The sequence below is a fragment of the Balaenoptera borealis genome (genome assembly GCF_965194805.1).
Source record: "Balaenoptera borealis genome assembly, chromosome: 5".
NCBI lineage: Eukaryota > Metazoa > Chordata > Mammalia > Artiodactyla > Balaenopteridae > Balaenoptera > Balaenoptera borealis.
The window spans coordinates 73,750,313-73,762,311 of NC_138862.1; the positions used below are offsets into that span (position 1 = coordinate 73,750,313).

Here is an 11,999-nt window from a genome sequence, read left to right on the forward strand (position 1 = left end):
ACCACCCAGTCTATGGTATCTTGTTACAGCAGCCCTAGCTGACTAAGACGTCCACATGAAGATTTGCAAACAAAAGTTTATAGCAGTTTTATTCATAATTACTAAAACGTGGAAACAACAAAGATGTCCTCCAGTAGGTGAATGGATAAACTGTGGTACATCCACACAATAGAATATTATTCAGTGCTAAAAAGAAATGAGATATCAAGTCACTAAAAGACACATAAATCTTAAATGCATCTCACTAAGTGAAAGAAGTCAACCTGTAAAGGCTACATAACCAAATGATTCTAACTACATGACATTCTGGAAAGAGCAAAACTATGGAGATAGTAAAAAGATTAGTGGTTGATCAGGTTGGCTAATAGTTCATCTTTTTTTACCTTAAAGAAGCAGTTCTCAGATTTATTAATTTTTATTATTTTTCTAATCTAAAGATTAGAAAATCTTTAATCTTTAATGTATTTATTTATTAACTTATTTCTTGATAAGAGAGTAATATTCTCAGATACAGAGCAAACTAAGAGGGTTGTATGATGTTACTTTGTTCCACTCTATGCAAATCATTTTGAAAATCTGGATGAAATAGATTACTTTATAAGAGAGTATATATTACCCAAACTTACCCCCAAACAGAACATGTAAACAGAAAAATTAATAAAGAACAGAGAGAAAATATTGTCAAACAGCTACTAAAAATATCAGGAGACTCAGATGGTTTCCCAGGAGAATTCCATGAAAATCTAAAAGGATAGATAGCAATAATGCTAGTTGTTATTCCAGAGCACAGGGAAATTCTTTTTATGACACATAACATTGATACCAAAACCCAAAAAAGCACACACAAAAAAGAAAACTGCAAACCCGTTTCACTTTTGATTATCAATGCATAGAAATCCAAAATGAAGTATTAGCCAAAAGAATACACCAGCAAATTAAAGGCATTTCAAATAAGTGATACAAATATGGATTATTTTATAAATAGAATTGGTACAATCATTAGTTGTCTGGAAAAAACTAACTTGGATCTATACTTCATGTTTTGCATCAAAATAAATTTCCAAATGGATCAAATGTTTAAATATAAAAATATTGTAGGAGACCATGAGAGATTTTGTTTTTTCATTTTTCAGAGTAGGGAAGTTCTTTCTCAGTATAACTGCAAACCCAGAATCCATAAGAAACATATAAATTTAGGTACATAATTTTTTTTAAAAAGCTCAGTATGGAAAGAAACATCATAAACAAAGTCTGGATATAAATTAAGAAAATTACAAATTATATCATAAATAAAAGCCTCTTAATATTTAAGAACCCTTACAAAGCCATAAGAAAAAGACCCACAGCCCAATAGAAAAATGGGCAAATGATGTGAACAGAAAATGCACAGAAGAGAAAATACAAATAATTTTTAAATAAATGAAAAGATATTCAACTTCATTTATAAAAATGAAATGCAAATTAAACTACAATGAGCTACAACCACTGCCTGTCAGACTGGCAAAGATAATAAAGCTGGAAAATGTGGTGAAGTAGTGAGGGTGGGAAGAAACAGTCTCTGTCACACTCTTATTAATGGGGGTGTAAGTGGGTACAACTTTTCTGAAGAACAGTAGCAACATCCTGCAAACAGTTACACAACCCTTTGATCCAGCAAATCTACCTTTATGAACTTATCTTACAGATATACCTGCAAATGTACAAGATGACTCATGTTTAAGAGTGTTAATTGCAACATTTTGTCATTGTAAATGATTGTAAATAACCTAAATAACTATCAGTAGGGATTGGTTTAATAAATTGTGGAACATCCACGTGAGGAGTATTATCAGTTGTTAAAAAGGCACAAAGGAAGAGTATATGGGAACTCCGTACCCTTTTCAACCTTTCTGTAAATCTAAAAATCTTCTAAAAGAAAAACAGTAACAAAGAAAACCCCACAACTTGTCGACCAGCCATGCCAGGGGCTATGTTATAAAGGAATTAAAAGAACTATTACTATCCTCAAGGAATTTGAAATGTATATGAATAAAGCCCAATTCAATTCAAAAGGCTGATGGATAGATAGTGCAGTTCTTTATAAGAAAGAGAGACTGACAGACAGACAGACAGACATGAGGCAGCTTAGCATATCTGATATGAAGCAGTCTCCAATAAATGAAGTGAAAAAAGCAGCATTCAGAACAATGTCTATGGTATGCTACGTTGCTACATTATTCGTAAAAAAAAAAAAAAAAAGAAAAAAACATATGTTTGCTTATAAATGCACAGAATATCTCTAAAATGGTATTTAAGAGATTGTGAGGACTGATTGCCTCTGGGGAGGGAAACTAGTTAACAGGATGCAAAGACTATTTTGGTTTACTCCAAATCATTCTAAATGTATGTTTTGTATTTTATACCTTGTCATGAGTTAATTACCCAGAATTTTTAAAAAACAAATTAAATAATGCATTTCATGGAGGGAAGAGCTTACATTTAACTGGGATTTTCAGGGAATGCTTCCTGGGAGAAGAGGCATCAGCTAGGTCTTGAAGGTTGGTGATAATGGGCCAGAACGTCCTGGGCAAGGGGACTGCACAAGTAAAACATAGAGGTGGGAAGCTGGAGGAGGGAACTGGAGAGGGTCACACAATAGTTTTACTGAAACATAATCTTTAGTAAAGTGACAGCTAAGGAGATATTTCTATAAGGGTATGTTATGCAGTATAATAGGGTACAGTGAGTAAAAATCAGGTCAAACACTATACCATTTACCAGCTCTGAGACCTCTGGAGTTATTTACCTTCTGTAAAATGGACATAATGATAGAGACTCTTAGGGTTTTATGAAGACTCAATAGGTAAGGTAGGTAGAGGGCGCAGGCCAGACATGGCAGCAGGAAGTGTTCAGTTAAGTGTCAGTTCCCATATGACCAGAGGGCTCCTAATGCCAGATTTATTCTGTGGGCAATGAGAAGCCAGTGCAGGTTTTGGTCAGTGGAGTGATGTTATCAGAGCTGAAATTTAGGAAAAGTCACCTGGTCACCTGTGCAAGGTGAGTTGCAAGGGCATGAGATGGGAGTCAAAGAGACCAGGGAGGAGGCTGCTGACATAGTCTAGGTGAGAGAAGAGGAAGATCTGAGCCAGGTAGGTTCCATGATTAGGGAAGGATAGACGACTTGATAACAACAGAATATGAAGAGAGAAGAAGGTGTATTGAAGAAAATTTGGGGTTTTAAATTTAAGTAACTCAGAGGTTGGTGGCACCTCTAAAGAAACAGAGATCCTGAAGAAATGAGAAGGACTGATAGAAAAGATGACTATTTGGATGTGTTTAGTGTGTGAAGGAATCCAGGTAGATTTAATCAGTATGAAGTAGGAGATGTGGGAAACTCCAGGAAAATGCTGAGATAAGAGATAATACTGGGAGTGATATTAAATAGGATGTTTAGTTGCAAGAGGGAGAAGTCCAGCTTGAATTAGTTTAGGCAAAAAGTCTATGTGTGGATCTGGGAAGTCTAAGGAATGTAAGCATGGCTGGACCTAGGGGCTCAAACAGTGTCCTCAGGCCTCAGGCACTTATCTCTCTGACCTCATATGCTTGGCTTTATTTTCTTACAACCTCTCTGCATGAAGCAGCAAGATAACCACTGGAAACTCTATCAACTCCAATAGAAAGTTCTTTATTTTCCCTTTAATTGTAAATTTTGCAGAAAAGTTCTGGAGAAGTTTATATTTGGCTTGAATTAGATCACTCCTACTAAGAGAAAAGTCAGAAGAATCAGCAAAGAGTGGTGTCAAGGGAACTCCCAGGGAGGAGTAATCATTGATGTCAAATGCTGAGAGAAAAACTTGTAAAAAATGAATAAACTTTATTTTATATATAATATATATCTATTGAACAGAGAAAACATTTCTCCAAAGAAAAAGATTATGAAATATACACACATTGATCAATGTGAATATATTAGCTAGCTACCTGTTGAAGTGTAAGAAATTACCACAAGACTTAGGGGGTTAAAATAACAATATTTATGGAGATCAGCCAAGATGGTGGAGTAGGAAAACATTGAGCTAACCTCCTCTCATGAGCACACCAAAATCACAACTATCTACAGAACAACCATTGATGTAAAAGAGCAGAACCTACCAGATAAGGTCTTCTACAACTAAAGACATAAAGAAGGAACCACAATGAGGCAGTTAGGAGGGGCAGACTCACAATATAATCAAGTCCCATACATGCAGGTGGGCAACTGACAAACCGGAAAATAAATATATTGCAGCAGTTCTCCCACAGAAGTGAGAGTTCTGAGCCCCACGTTGGGCTCCCCAGCCTCCAGACGAGCCTCCAAAGCATTTGGATTTGAAGGTCAGCAAGGTTTAATTTCAGGAGCCCTACAAGACTGAGGGAAATAGAGACCTCACTCTTAAAGAGTACACACAAAATCTCACATGCTCCAGCACCCAGGACAAAAACGGTAATTTGATAGAAGCCTGGGCCAGACCTACCTGCTGGTCTTGAAGAATCTCCTGGAGAGGTTGGGGGTGGCTGTGGCTCACCCTGGGGACATAGACATTGGCCCAGCCATACATGGGAGTTCCTTCTACCATGCGGACACTGCTACTAGTGGCCACCATCTTGGGATCCTCCCTCTACTTCATTAGTGCCAAGACTTGGCCCCACCCAATAGCCTGTAGGCACCTGTGTTGGGACACGACAGGTCAAACAACTAACTGAGGGGTACACAGCCCCACCCATCAGCAGAGAAGCTGCCTAAAAACTTTCTGAGCCCACAGCTACCTACAGACATGCCTCTAGACACAGCCTTGCCAACCAGAGGGCCAAGACTCAGCTCCATCTTCCAGTGTACAGGCATTGGCCTTGCCCTCCAGGAAGCCTGCACTGGTCTCTAGGCCAGCCTCACCCACCAGGGGACAGACACCAGATGCAAGAAAATCATAATCTCACAACTTGTGGACACAGCCTGCACAGCATGCCAGATGCTACCCTGGGACCAGCTGGGCCAAAGCCCTGTCCACTAGCAGACCAACAAAAGCTTCAGGACGCTCTGTACCCCGTACCCAACGGTGTAGGGAACTGGTATCCCTGCCCCTCACCAGTGATCTGACACTAGCTCTGGGATCCCTGGTCCCTGCAGCAAGAATTTGGGGCTCATCTCTGCCTGCCAGTAGTCTGGCAATAATCCCAGGACCTGGCTTCATCCACCAGTGGGTGAGCAACAGCCCCAGAGTCTTCTGGCCCCTCACTCTGCCCACCAGTGAGGCAGCACTAGCCCAGGGTCCCCTAGGGCTTTGCAGCCAACTGCTTCATGGCCAGTTCCCACTTACCAGAGGCCAGTACCATCTGCACAAGGCATGGCCTGGCAACCAACTGGGCTAGAGGCCAAACAAGCCTAATAGACCACCCACATAGTCAGTCCACCACAAAAGAAGGACATATGCAGCCTTCATGTGGGAACCCCTAGAGCATATAGCTTGGGTGACAAGAGGGGAGTGCACTACTGGAACACATAAGATATCTCTTATAGCAGGCCACTTCTGCAGGGTTAAGAAATGTAAATAAATTATCACATATATAAAAATACAAATAGCAACATAGACAAAATGAGGCGGCAGAGGAACATGTTCCAGATGAAGGAAAAAGATAAAACCCCAGAAGAAAAACTAAGTGAAGTGGAGATAGGCATTCTACTGAGAAAGAGTTTAGAGTAATGATCATAAAGATGATCAAAGAACTCTGGAGAAGAAGGGATGCACAGAGTGAGAAGCTAGAAGTTTTTAATAAAGAGTTAGAAAATATACAGAACTACCAAACAGAGATGAGGAATACAATAACTGAAATGAAAAGTACTCTAGAAGGAATCAATAATAGACTAAATGATACAGAGGAATGGATCAGTGAGCTGGAAGACAGAGTAGTAGAAATCACTGATGCTGAACACAAAAAAGAAAAAAGAAAGAAAAGAAATGAAGACTGTTTAAGAAACTTCTGGGACAAGATCAAGTGCACTAATATTCACATTATAGGGGTCACAGAAGGAGAAGAGAGAAAGGGTCTGAGAACATATTTGAAGACATAATAGCTGAAAACTTCCCTAAGCTGGGAAAGGAAATAGTCACTCAAGTCCAGGAAGCTCAGAGAGTCCCATACAGGATTAACCCAGAGAGGAACACACCAAGACACATTGTAATCAAAATGACAAATATTAAAGATAAAGAGAGAATATTAAAAGCAACATGGTAAAAGCAAAAAATAACATACAAGGGAATTCCCATAAGGCTATCAGATGATTTTTTTTGAGCAGAAACTCTGGAGGCCAAAGGGGAGTGGCACAATATATTTAAAGTAATAAAAGGGGAAAAACCTGTAACCAGGAATACCCTACCTAGCAAGGCTCTCCTTCAGATTTGATGGAGAAATCAATAGATTTACAGACAAGCAAAAGCTAAAAGAGTTCAGCACCACCAAACCAGCTTTTCAACAAATGTTAAATGAAATTCTCCAGGCAAAAAAGGAAAGGCCACACTAGAAATAAGAAAATTATGAAATAAAAAAGCTCACCAATAAAAACAAACATATATTAAAGGTAGGAAATCATCCATCCACACACACACAAAAAAGACAAAAGTAGTAAAAATAATCTATATCTACAATAAGTAGTCAAGGGATATACAAAACAATTAGATGTAAAATATGATAACAAAAACAGTCATTGTGAGGGGAGGAGAGTAAATGCAGGTTTTAAAAATGCATTTGATATTAAGAGATCAGCAACTTAAAACAATTATGTATATATATAGACTGCTATACAAAAACCTCATGGTAACCACAAACCAAAAATCTATAATAGATATACACACAAAAAAGAAAAAGGAATCCAAACATAACTATAAAGATAGTCATCAAATCACAAGAGAAGAGAACAAAAGAAGAAAAAAGGAAAAAAAGACCTACAAAAAACAACCCCCAGGGACTTCCCAGGTGGTACAGTAGTTAAGAATCCACCTACCAATGCAGGGGACATGGGTTTGAGCCCTGGTCCAGTAACATCCCACATGCTGCAGAGCAACTAAGCCCATGTGCCACAACTACTGAGCCTGCACTCTAGAGCCCACAAGCCACAACTATTGAGCCTGCATGCCACAACTACTGAAGCCCATGTGCCTAGAGCCCCTTTTCTGCAACAAAAAGAAGCCACTGCAATGAGAAGCCTGTGCACTGCAGCAAAGAGTAGCCCCTGCTCGCCACAACTAGAGAAAGCCCACGTGCAGCAATGAAGACCCAATGAAGCCAAAAATAAATGAATAAATAAATACCCAAACAATAACAAAATGGCAATAAGAACATAAATGTCAATTATTACTTTAAATGTAAATGAACTAAATGCTCCAACCAAAAGACATAGAATGGCTGAATGGATATATAAACAAGACCCATATATATGCTGCCTACAAGAGACTCACTTCAGATCTAGAGACACACACAGAGTGAAAGTGAGAGGATGGAAAAAAGTATTCCACACAAACTGAAATCAGAAGAAGCCTGGAGTAGCAATACTTATATCAGACAAAATAGACTTTAAAATAAAGACTGTTATAAGAGACAAAGAAGGACACTACATAGTGATCAAGGGATCAATCCTAGAAGCAGATACAACAATTGTAAATATATATGCAACAAACATTGGAGCACCTAAATATATAAGACAAAGGTTAATAAACAAAAGGAGAAATTGACAGTAGCACTATAATAGTGGGGGATTTTAACACCTCACTTACATCAATGGACAGATCATCCAGACAGAAAATGAGTAAGGAAACACTTGCCTTAAATAATACATTAGATCAGATGAACTTAATTGATAGATAAAGAGTATCCCATCCAAAAGCAGCAGAATACACATTCTTTTCAAATGCACATGGACCATTCTCCATCTTAGATCACATTCTAGGTCACAAAACAAGCCTCAATAAATGTAAGAAAATTGAAATCATATCAAGCGTCTTTTCTGACAATAATGCCGTGAGACTAGAAATCAACTACAAGCAAAAAAACCCTGCAAAAACCACAAACACGTGGAGGCTAAACAATATGTTAGTGAACAACCAATGGATCACTGAAGAAATCAAAGAGTAAGTTAAAAAATGCCTGGAGAGAAATGAAAATGAAAACATGATGGTTCAAAGTCTATGGGACACAGCAAAAGAAGATCTAAGAGGGAGTTTATAGCAATACAGGCTTACCTTAGGAAACAAGAAAAATCTCAGGTAACCAACCTAACATTACAACTAAAGGAAGAGAAAGAAGAACAAGCAAAACCCAAAGCGAGTAGAAGGAAAGAAATCATAAAGATCAGAGCAGAAATAAATGAAATAGAGACTATTATAACAATAGAAAAGATCAATGAAATTAAAAGCTGGTTCTTTGAAAAGATAAACAAAATTGATAAACATTTAGCCAGATTCATCAAGGAACAAAGGGAGAGGACCAAACCAATCAAATCAGAAATGTAAAAGGAGAAGTTACAAGTGACACCACAGAAATACAAAGGATCATAAGAGACTACTATGAACAACTATATACCAATAAAATGGACAATCTAGAAGAAATGGACAAATTCTTATAAATGTATAATTTCCCAAGACTGAACCAGGAAGAAATAGAAAGTCTGAACAGTCCAATTACCAGTACAGAAATTAAATCAGTAATTTAAAAACTCCCAAAACACAATAGTCCAGGACCAGATGGCTTCACAGATGAATTCTACCAAACATTTAGAGAAGAGTTAACACCTATCCTTCTCAAACTATTCCAAAAAATTGCAGAGGAAGGAACACTTTCAAACTCATTTTATGAGGCCAACATCACTCTGATACAAAAACCAGACAAAGATATCACAAAAAAAGAAAAATACAGGCCAATGTCACTGATGAACATGGATGCAAAAGTCCTCTACAAAGTACTAGCAAACGAAATCCAACAGTACATTAAAAGAATCATACACTAGGATCAAGTGAGATTTATCCCAGGGATGCAAGGATTTTTCAAAATCAATGGGATACACTGCATTAACAAACTGAAAAATAAAAACCATATGATCATCTCAATAGATGCAGAAAAAGCTTTTGATAAAATTCAACATCAATTTATAATAAAAACTCTCCAAAATGCAGGCATAGAGGGAAAGTCATAAAGGCTATATATGACAAACCCACTGCTAACATACTCAATGGTGAAATGCTGAAAGCATTTCCTTTAAGATCAGGAAAAAGACAAGGATGCCCACTCTTGCCACTTTTATTCAACATTGATTTGGAAGTCATAGCCACAGCAATCTGACAAGAAAAATAAATAAAAGGAATCCAAATTGGAAAGGAAGAAGTAAAACTGTCACTGTTTACAGGTGACATGATACTATGCATAGAAAATCCTAAAGACACTACCAGAAAACAACTAACCCTCATCAATGAATGCAGTAGAGTTGCAGGATACAAAATTAATATACAGAAATCTATTGCATTTCTTTACACTAACAACATAGTAGCAGAAAAAGAAATTAAGGAAATAATCCCATTTACCATCACATCAAAAAGAATAAAATACCTAGGAATAAACCTACCTAAGGAGACAAAATACCTGTACTCAGACAACAATAAGACACTAGTGAAAGAAATTAAAGATGACACAAATAGATGGAATGGTATACCATGTTCTTGTATTGAAAGAATTAATATTGTGAAAATTACCATACTACCCAAGGAAATCTACAGATTCAATGCAATCCCTAAAAACATACCAATGGCATTTTTCACAGAATTATTGATAGAACAAATAATTTTAAATTTTGTATGGAAACACAAAGGGCCCCGAATAGACAAAACAATCTTGAGAAAGAAGAATAGAGCTTGGGGAATCATGCTTCTGGACTACAAAGCTACAGTAATCAGAACAGCATGGTATAGGCACAAAACCAGACACAGAGATCAATGAAACAGGATAGAGAGCTCAGAAATAAACCCATACACTTATGGTCAATTAATCTATGACAAAGGAGGCAAGAATACACAATGGAGGAAAGACAGTCTTTTCAATAAGTGTTGCTGGGGAAACCGGACAACTACATGCAAAAGAATGAATTAGAACATTCTCTAACACCATATACAAAAAAAAAAAAAAAAAAACCGTCTTACATTTAAAGGTTTATATGTAAGACCGGATAGTATACATAGGCAGAGCACTCTTTAAAATAAATCATGGCAATACTTTTTTGGCTCTATCTGCTAAAGCAAATGAAATAAAAGCAAAAATAAACAATTGTGACCTAATTAAACTTAAAAGCTTTTGCACAACAAAGGAAACCACTAACAAAACAAAAAGACAACCTAATGAATGGGAACAGATATTTGCAAATAATAGGACTAATAACAGATTGATATAAAACATATATAAACAGCTTGTACAACTCAACATCAAAAAACCAACAACCTGATTTAAAAATGGGCAGAAGAAGGAGCTGTTACAGTGGAGGATTACTGGACTGAATGTTAATATTATGACATAGTATGAGTGTGTTTCATGTTTGGTAATTGCAATCATTGTTGCTTTTGTTGTGGTCATCCATGTACAATGCTTGGTGTCAGTCTATTTATCTCTTGTAAAAATAAAATACAGTGTGTGTGTGTGAAAAAAAAAAAAAAGAAAAAATACTTAGGAATAAAAAAAAAATGGGCAGAAGAACTGAATAGATGTTTTTCCAAAGAGGAAATGCAGATGGCCAATAGGCACATGAAAAGATGCTCAACATCACTAACCATCAGGGAGATGCAAATCAAAACCACAAGCAGATATCACCTCACACCTGTCAGAATGGCTAACCTCAAAATGAACACAAATAACAAATGTTGGTGAGGATGTGGAGAAAAGAGAACACTTGTACACTGTTGGTGGGAATGTAAATTGGTGCAGCCACTGTGGAAAACAGTGTAGTGATTTCTCAAAAAACTAGAAATAGAACTACCACATATTCCAGCAATTCTACTCCTGGGTATATATCTGAAACAACCAAAAACATTAATTTGGAAAGATGCTTGCACCCCAATTTTCATAGCAGCATTATTTACAATTGCCAAGATATGGAAGCAACCTGTGTCCATCAACAGATGAATGGATAAAGAAGTGGTATATATATACAATGGAATACTACACAGCCATAAAAAAGAATGAAATTTTGCCATTTGTAACAACATGGATGGATTTGGAGGGTATTATGCTAAGTACAACAAGTCAGAGAGATAAAGACAAATACTGTAAGATATCACTTGTATATGCAATCTAAAAAACACAACAAACTAGTAAATATAACAAAAAATAAGCAGACTCACAGATATAGAGAACAAACTAGTGGTTACCAGTGGGGAGAGGGAAGGGGGGAGGGGCAATATAGGGGTAGGGAAGTAAGAGTTACAAACTATTATGTATAAAATAAGCTACAGGGGTTTCCCTGGTGGCGCAGTGGTTGAGAATCTGCCTGCCAATGCAGGGGACACGGGTTCGAGCCCTGGTCTGGGAAGATCCCACATGCCGTGGAGCAACTAGGCCCATGAGCCACAATTACTGAGCCTGCGCGTCTGGAGCCTGTGCTCCGCAACAAGAGAGGCCACGATAGTGAGAGGCCCATGCACCGCGATGAAGAGTGGCCCCCACTTGCCGCAACTAGAGAAAGCCCTCACACAGAAACGAAGACCCAACACAGCCATAAAATAAATAAATAAATAAATAAATAAATAAATAAATAATTAATTAATTAATTAATTTAAAAAAAGAGTGGGAGTCATCTCCTGGTTTAAAAAAAAATAAAATAAAATAAGCTACAAGGATATATTATATAACATGGGGAATATAGCCAATATTTTATAATAACTATAATGGAGTATAACATTTAAAAATTGTGATTCACTATATCGTACACCTGTAACTTACATAATATTGTACAG

The 11,999-nt window shown here is 37.2% G+C and overlaps 1 long non-coding RNA gene across 1 annotated transcript in view; it reads right to left on the minus strand.

Annotated features, from left to right (window-relative positions):
• The window catches only part of LOC309629391, an 84,726-nt gene that overhangs the window by 36,019 nt on the left and 36,708 nt on the right, over positions 1-11,999 (minus strand). The gene's annotated exons all lie outside the window — the stretch shown is intronic.